Genomic DNA, 9,398 nt, shown 5'->3' with positions numbered 1-9,398 from the left:
CAAAGACAACATGACAAATAGTGAAGAGCATGGTGATAAATTGGTGTCAGAAACACTGCAAAGTTTCTGCAAGCTGGGTGAAGAGTTCATCTTGCTTAATAACAGTGTAATGAAGATGCTATCAGAAGATGAACTTAGTGGAGATCAGTGTAACTCATATGAGTCAAAGGCAGCTGTTATTAAAGACTTTTTGCTTGTGACTGAAATGTGGATTCAAGAACAGATAAGTGTGCAAAATGAAGGTGAGATGCTGTCATGTGGAGTAATCTGGAGTGGTCGCTGATCATTGGCATCAAAGAAACAATAGCAAAGATGTTTCCAGCACTGGAAGTTCTTCAGTTGTGTCAAGCTCCATTTCAGTGGCACGCAAAAAAGAAAAGAGTGATACAGCTGCAGGAAGCAAGACTAAAGGCTGAGATGGAGCAGTTATAAGATCGTGATGCAATGAATGAATATGTCAAGTCCAAGATTTCAAGGACAGGATCTACTATGTCCAGCCGAACCCCTGTTAAGTGTTCCGTGAGCCCAGCCGGTGCTTGTGGTTCATGTCCCAATGTCAGGGGACGAGGAGGAGGATAATGATCATCAGATTCCTAATATGACTGATGGAAACACAGCATTTGTCTCACACAGATTTATGTCTGCAGGATCACACAGATCAAGCTCCACCTGCAAATTCTCAGGAGCCCACTTCTACAGGTGGCAGGATTTATGAAGTGATGCATCATCAAAACCTGATCACTGATATCGGGTTGTTGGTTAAGCAACAAAACCTGTCTCTGTTACCCAAGACTGTGTACTCAGGTTGATCCACTCATATACAGATCTTTCCTCAGAGCCTTTCACAATGCTATTTACAGCAAGACACTAAATGACCGGGCGGGCGGAACACACGGCGAGGGATGAGGGAGAACACGAGCAGAGGAAAACAAACAATAAATACAAGAGGTTACCGGGGGAATGAGGATCAGGAGGGAAACACAGCTGGCACTAATCAAGCAGACGAGACAGGGGAGAAGAAAAACAGAACATGACGCGCACCGACAGGAGACTACCAAAATAAAACAGGAAGTAATGGGAACATACACACTGGGACGCAGACAGACACACAGAGACAACTGGGGAGAAACATGGGCAAGGCCCACAGACGAGACCAAAACTAGAACCAGATCAAATACTAACTAGGATCACCACAACTAGAAATGCTGAATAAACTCAAGAGTATAGGAAATAAACTAGGAAATACAAAATACACAAAGAACATGATGAATAACAAAGGTCAAAAAACCAAAAGACACAAAACACCTTGTCAACGGTAGGTACCCTAACAGGATGATAGTAAGGGCTTAAATGCAGGAAAACAAGGAATACCATTCCGTGGCCACGATGAGCAGGAATCCACCAGTCATAATCAAGGGAACTTCCTTGAGTGCATGAAGCTGCTGAAAACATTTGATCCATTTTTGAAAAATTACAGTCCTCTCTCACATACTACCTATCTGTCTCATTTTTCACAAAATGAGATGATAACCAGTATTTCACATGAAATAACTGGAAATATACTGTAGTTAAAGAGATGAAGGAAGCTAAGATGTACTCTGTTATGGCTGATGAGGCTAGAGATGGGCACACGGAGCAGCTTGCAGTGTGTGTACGTTTTGTGTCATGTAAAGGCCATGTCAAAGAATGTTTTCTTGGTCTACGGAAACTAGAAAGGTTTGATGCACAGTGCATTACAGACACTATTGAGGAGCTGTTGCAGTATCACACGCTCAGTGACTTACTTTGTGTTGCTCAATCCTATGATGGGGCATCTGTCATGAGTGGTCCTGTGGGTGGTGTGCAGGCCCGTTTTAGACAGAGACACCCTGAAGCAGTATATGTGCACTGCTATGCACATGAGCTCAACCTTGTCCTTTGCCATACATGCAAAGCTATTCCAGCTGCTTCTGACTTCTTTGGACTTTTGGATGTCTACACATTTTTTAACACCTCCCTGGTAAACCACACAAAGTTTAAGGAACTGCAAAAGGACCTTGGACTGTTTGCATCTGAGCTTGTCCAGCTCTCTAACACAAGATGGGCCTGCCAAGTAAATTCCATCAAAGCCCTTCTCAACAACATTTCTGTAGTTTTAGCAACTCTTGAAGCCACAAACACTCCTATTGCTAAAGGGATCTTGTCCAAGCTGTCAAAACCCAAGACTGTGTACATGTTAATCATGTTCTCACAGCTGCTTGGCATCACTGAAGGCCTGCACCGCTACCTGCAGGGAGAAAGGCTAGACATGGGCAAAGCTGTGGAGTACAAGATGTCGGTAGTTGATACACTAAGTAAACTGCGCACAGAGGCTGCTGCCGAGGAAATATTTGAGAAGGCCATGGACATTTGTGGAAGCTACAACATCCAGATTCCTCAGGGGGCACGACACAAACAGAAAAGACTTGAAGGATTTGTACTTGAGTCCAGGTGTGGTGCAACACCAGATCTCACAAGCTCAGCAGAGTTTAGGTACGAGATATTCTTTCCTTGTTTGGACCGCATGTTGCAGGAGCTAGCAGACAGATTTTCTGGGGCAGGACAGAAAATAATGGAGGGCATTCAGGCATGCAATCCATCCTCCCCAACATTCCTTTCCGAAGATGCCTTAAAACCCATTGCGGCACACTACCATGTGACGATAAAGCCTGAAGAACTTGTTGTGGAAAAAAACTTCATGAAAAGAAAAATGGAAAAAGAGGACATTTGCGACATCACAACTGCCTTCCACTTGCTTGACGAGGACATGTTCCCAGGTCTGAAGGTCATCTTTAGAATTGCACTAACCATTCCTGTCAGTAGCTGCAGCTGTGAGCGCTCTTTTAGTGCCTTGCGTCGTCTCCACATGTGGCTAAGGAGAACCATGGGACAAGAGAGGCTGAATGATTTGGCCATATTATCTATTGAAAAGGAGTACTTGGATAATGTTGACCCTGAAAATGTCATTGATAGGTTTGCAAAACTCAAGCCTCGAAGATACAATCTCATGTTACCACAATAAAGAGGTGTTGTCAGTGTAGTGCAGATCTGTGATGATTTTCAGTGCTACTGTCATCTAGTTTTGATTTTGGTTCTTTGTTGGTTAAGTCCTAAAGTAGTCCTGATTTTGAACTGTTATTCTCCTGTTTTCATTCCGGATCAGTTCTGGGTGTGGTTGAAATGGGGTTTAGTCCCCGTATCTTGAAACAGCCCTAATTTCGTTCTGCCTTGCTGGTTAAGTAAAAAACTATTTTTAAGCTGCATATGTGATATTTTTTTTCTCATATTAAGTTTTTTTTTTTTTTTAAAGCTTACAACACAGCCTAATAAATCGTCAACTTCACAGCAGGTTTTTTTTGTCATTTCCAACCCCCCCACCCCACGTATTGCCCTTTAGGGCTAAGCCCCGGGTGTATACAATGTCTGGCTCCGCCTCTGGTTTCACTATAAGTGTTGACACAGATATAGATTTTTGCAGTCAAACCAATGCACAAAGGCAGACAATGGCAAAGTCTAATTTTTATTACGTGACTGCGCTACACTAGAGTTTTACCAAAACAAAAAATCTACAACATTAGTGTACGGTATATTAGCCGTGAATTTCAGTTTCCTGTTGCTTCTAGGTAAGTAAAGCAGGTGCAGTTGTGCTGCATAGACTGGCTCGTGTGTGCTTTGTGTTTTGGCTTTGTAGTGCCTCTGTTTCAGCAACATTTCTGTTGTGCATTTAATATTCATTGATCAGTGTAGTCTCATTTGTCTTCATCCTCTTGTGTGTGAAATCATATTCTCAGCAGACCAATGACACAGGTTGAATGTGATGGCGTAACCTTTGCTGTACATAGCTGCCAGTGGTAACATTTCCAGCATGTGGCTTCTGCGTCTCAGCTAGCTGACTTTCCATCCCAGTTTTTTATTTAATAGTTTTCAGGTTTAAAAAGTCTTATGCTTTGGTTTTGTAGCGCTGTCAAAATAGGTATTTATTATTAAGTTATTATTAAGCACAAAAACAAAAGTCTATTCGGAATAGAACATCTCAGAATTTAAGATGTCTGCCCATGAATTGTACTTTCAACAGACTGGAAACCTTACAGCCTTGAAATCCCATTTAAAGAATTTATCCAAAGCGCACGTCTCTGTGAGCAATCTACACTGAAAAAAAGAGCATGTTAGATTTACGTAATGCAATAGTGGACATTGGCTGCACACAGATGTTTTGCTTCGGCAGCAACTTAAAAAATTGAGTTAAATTAACAAGTAATTCACTTTCAATAAACCTATGAATTTTGTGTTGATAAAATGTGAATGAAACATGTTTTGGTAATTTGAGGTCTTGGAATATTTTATTCTTTCATAATTTTCTCACTTTAATCCAACACTATTGTTTAACCTTTACCCAACACTACTTGGTCACTTAAATACTACATGTTATCTTTGTTTAACAATTTGGTAATATTTTGTAGTATCAAGTACACATTTTTTAATGGAAGCTTTATAACATATCGCATTGTTCTCTTTCAAGATGGTAACCTGTGTGGGGAGACCCCCCCCCTTCCCCAAAAACTAAAAGGTCTATTTTCTATGCCGTGATTGAGTTGACAAAACACAGAAAAACTGACAATCCTTAACTGTTGATTTCAGTAAAGGATTGTCAGTTTTTCTGTGTTTTGTCAACTCAATCACGGCATAGAAAATAGACCTTTTAGTTTTTGGGGCTTCCTCCCCGCTCCCCACACAGGTTACCATCTTGAAAGACAACAATGCAAAACATTCTGCTTCAGATGTCAAGATTAAATGAACAATTACAATTGTAAATTAAAGCTGCAAGCAGCGATATGAGGGCCCTCGCACCCCAGCACGTCGAGCCAAGCCCAACACCTAAAACCAGCATGACCGATCTGATGTCACATTGATGGAATTCATGCATTTAACCACCAGCTAACATTTCATCTCATTCAACCATTATTATAGTCGTCCCACAAGGTGGCGCTCTAACCATTACTGACAAATGGGATAACAAACATTTCCGAGTTTGAGTCTCATCATAACTGTGACCTTTGGGAGAGATTGGACATTGTATTTTTGAGTGACAGCAGATTACTGCTTTTTGCCAAGTGATTGAAACTCCACGTGCCGCCATGACCACCCCGTTTCCCTGAACGTAAAAAGCTTAGCAATTTAACATCACAAAGGTCTTTAGATTCCACACACAGGAGATCGCGTAAATCTGATGAAATCCCTGGGAGGAGTTCGTCAAAGTACGGTGCCTGAAAAGAGGGGAAATTGTTGCCAAAATTACACATTAATTTCAAAATGGCTGACTTCCTGTTGGATTTGGGATATTGCTCCAAGAGACTTTTTTGTACATCTTGATATCTTCCACAATCTTACCAGGTTTCAGACTCACACATAAAACACAGAGCAGGGGCTGATGTTTTGAAAATTTGTAGGGGGCGCTGTGGAGCCATTTTGCGCTATTCAATGAAAGTGATCACATAACCAGAAAGACCTCATCACATTGGAGGTGTGTGCCACATTTCAAGACTTTTTAAACTTTCCAAGCCCCTCAAAAGCCACTTCATTGTTCATGGTGAACCGCGTTGCCACTAGGGTGCACTGTTCAGTTTAAAGTCACAATTTTCTCACTGAAGCATCATGAAGGACTGATGGTGATATTCACCGCTTTTGAGGTGGCCACGATGAACCTGTGAAAATCAGTACAACAAAATGACAGACATGACATTTCCTGTTCCCTCTAGGTGGCGCTCTGCGTATTCCTGACAATGGGCACATCAATCTGTTCAGGGCGGGTCTGACATCATGCCTGTGAAGTCTGGTACTGATCAGACTGGATTTCATTGAGTTATACTAATTTGTTTCTTCATGGCGAGACATCAAAGTTCGCCATGACCAAAGATGAAGCTTATACAATCAAATCCCAAGGAGGAGTTCGAAAAAGTTCGAGGCATGGAAATGGCAAAATTACAGCCAAAATGTCACCTTCACTTCCAAATGGCGGACTTCCTGTTGGGTTTGCGTCAATGGTCCCACTGACTTTTTTGTTCGTCTTGGCATGATACACATGTGTGCCCGATTTCATACATGTAGCTCAAACGATGTGTTCATAGGGCTGCATTTAACAACGCATAGGTGGCGCTCTAGAGCCATTTCCCAGTGCTCATATGTAAAACCATTAAAATACAAAATTTTTCACCAGACCTGACATGTGTGCAAAATTTCATGAGTTTTTGAGCATGTTAAAGCCCTCAAAAAGGCAATTCATTTCAATGAAAAATAATAAGAAGGAACGGAGCAGATACAATAGGGCCTTTGCACTGTCAGTGCTCGGGCCCTAATAATTTGACATGTTAGTTACCATTAACACTAAAATAAATTACTGGATTGGGAAACACCTTCCTGTTAACCTTATCATTAACATTAACATTATGCATTTTGCCCTAATTACTAAAAAAAGAAAAAAAATACCACTTGCATGTCAAAAACCTTTATTGAAGAGCCACAGAAATAACAGTGATACAGTGACTCAAAAATTCACAAATTCCAAAAATAGTTTCAAAAATTTCAGCACTGATCATACTGCAACATCTTGGTTTAAAACATAAAACCATCAAAGCAATCTTACAACAGCTGAATCAAACCTAAAATGCTGTTTCACACAGCCATGATGGGACTATTTAGGCTGAACACCCTACATTTCTTCACTTTTAAAAACAAATAAACCAAAATCTAAAAATGCTGCCAATTAGAAAACTTGAACAGAGAGCAAAAAGGAAAAAACAAAAACAAACCAGGTCCTGTCCACATGGCATTTACAAAGTACACAACAGTGAACACTGATTTGTCGTTGATATTGAACCTCCAGAATGCAGGAGAACAAGTGAGAGAGCAAACCATCTCACATGCAGAGCTACAGTGAACTTTCCTTACATGAACAGTTTTGTCTTTAAATTTTGGGCTTTTCTTGAGAGTTGAGTTGCATCCAATTCCATTACCACCTTCTGAATCACCTCAAAAGTGTAGCAGAGCTGTGATGGGTACATCATGTTCAAGGAGTAAAACAGTAAAAAAAACATGGCAACTGCAAGGGCCACACTATCCAAATCCTGAAGAACCACCACACCCTCGATGATGATGCCAACATCAGGAAAGTCATTGCCTGGCACATCTCTGGAGACATAAATGCCCACCGTTGTTTTCTCTATGCCACTCAGTGCAGTGGCCTCGGTCATGTCCTGGTTAACGATAAAACATTTCTTTAAGATTCCTTTTTAGACAAATCCCCCTTTTTTTATATGCACCAATTCTAATGCTATAGTTAATAAACCCATGGAAACAGTATAGTAGATGGCTGTAGCCAAAGAGTGCCCTGTCATGCTGCCATTCATGGTTTGTTTCTAAAGAAAAAACCAAAACAACCCAACAAAAACACACACACAACTTTTATTTCAAATGAGGGGCATTCAAGCTCTACATTAGTTTTTTGTTAGAAAGACATTGGCCCACCAGCAAGCCAGGTTATGTCACTCAGAAGAATTTAGGTTTTCTTTCAGCCTCACAGTTGGGCAAATTTTTTTTCTCAAACAAAAGCGCATGTAAAGATTGATTTCTCCATGTGTCTTCTGTGTCATATGAATGTTTTTTCAACTTTCTGAAGCTGTTGAGAAAAAGTGGAATGTTTAGACCCCTAGTGTGACAAGTTTAACCTTTTGTTTAAATCTCAGTGCTAGAATCCCTTTGCCAAATTATTAAAGAGGACTACTAGGCCTGCCTAGTCCAAGGAGAATTATATGATTAACTGAATACATTTTGAAATGTTGCAAAGCCACAATCTAAAGCTCATAAAGCACTCACCATGTGCTCCTGCACCAAGATGTCAGGATTTTCATTCAGATAGACGCGCAGTCCTTTGATGAGGGACTCCCTTCAAGCATCAATCTCATCCTTAAGAATTCTAACAAAGAAAAAAGAGATATGTGAACTCAAAATTTTCAGTAGCACAGAAGAAAGTGGTCAAAGACAAAAACTATTGAGTTTTTGAACCAGTCATCAACATGCAACACCAGCAAAACAATTTTAAAAGGTTTGACATGACTTTTAGGGACTGGACTAAATAGTTTCCAGATCATATAAAAAAGATCAATTTCTCACAGTGGGACACTAAATGCATGATGAAAATGATGGGGTCCTTTCAGTGGAATTGGTACTCACAAGTAAAAGTTGAGCTTTGCAATGGATGCAACATATAAATCTTTTACTGACCTAATGCAATGCATATACACTTTGTAGTAAATAATTTAAAAGTTCTTACTGTCATCATGGCACTTATATCCTTTTTGCTTTTTGCCCTGCTCCCCTGATCGCGACAGAAACCTTGACTGTAAAGGCATGGTTGTGATGCGCTTGAACTCTGCGTTTATCTGAAACGACATGAAATTATTTTAAAGTAATGGCAGGTACAGGGCATGGTTCTTCATCTGGACTCTGCTATGCAATATATGGACACACATTGTAATAAAGTCAAGCAGTACCTTTACACATCGACACATCTATGACACAACTAGTCAATGCATTTTTTTAATTTATTGCCGTCCATTTTCCGCACTTAAATTACCTCCGCTGGAAAAAAAAGAGCCGGCCATCTCTCTTGTACATTGCTGATCATGGGAGCATCAAAAATGACTTCTTGTCTTCTCAATGCATATGTTCTGTTCATTTTATCCATGACTGTCTCTCTGTTGCGCTTCTTCACACCTGAAAGGAGTTCGACCCTCATCTTCTCAAGGGACTGTTCACTTTCTGGAAAGAGGGGCAGTAATCCACTTCACCCCTCATTGGTCGCTTAACGGCAAAAGCAGGGGAACATTTCTCAGCTGGCTTATTTTTCAAAGAATTCACACATACTTCAGGACATCCTACTTTGCGGAGATGTGTGCGGTAGTTTGATAACTTGTATTTGAGGCTCATCTTCCATCCCACATAGCCACTGTGTGAGCCTTTTTCTTTTAAACATGGATGCTTCAGGATGAGTGCCTCTGCAACTTGGTCAGACTTAATGTCTGTGAGTTAGACTGTGTGCTTGATTACCTTCTGGATTAAACCCTCCAAAATGTCGGACTTTAGCTTTGGATCAGGGATCAGCAGCATCCCATTTTCTCTGAAAGCTACATGGGCCTTTGCAAGCTTAATTTCCGCATCATATGTGAAATGGGGAATGCAGAACAAATCTGGCCACGAAGACCGTGATGATGTAGACTCTGGAGATGAAAGAGTCACGGTGCTGTCACCAGAAGTAGATGTGTCATCAGGAGCACTGGTTGATGGAAAAGAAAACGTGTCGTCACCTTGGTCTTGAGGTTGGAAGG

General features: G+C 40.8%; 1 long non-coding RNA gene across 1 annotated transcript; it reads right to left on the bottom strand.

Moving 5' to 3' along the window:
- Nucleotides 1-6,333: 6,333 nt before the first annotated feature.
- LOC112846505 (uncharacterized) lies at nt 6,334-8,822 on the bottom strand. The gene is made up of 3 exons (XR_003219515.1): nt 8,345-8,822; nt 7,888-7,977; nt 6,334-7,268 (listed from the first exon to the last, which is right to left on the bottom strand). It is a non-coding gene; the product is annotated as an uncharacterized LOC112846505 (long non-coding RNA).
- Between the last annotated feature and the right edge of the window lie 576 nt (nt 8,823-9,398).

The sequence above is a fragment of the Oreochromis niloticus genome, linkage group LG3 (assembly GCF_001858045.2).
Source record: "Oreochromis niloticus isolate F11D_XX linkage group LG3, O_niloticus_UMD_NMBU, whole genome shotgun sequence".
In the NCBI taxonomy this organism is placed as follows: domain Eukaryota; kingdom Metazoa; phylum Chordata; class Actinopteri; order Cichliformes; family Cichlidae; genus Oreochromis; species Oreochromis niloticus.
The sequence above is the reverse complement of the archived record's forward strand: the minus strand, read 5'-3'. Positions and strand labels throughout refer to the sequence as shown.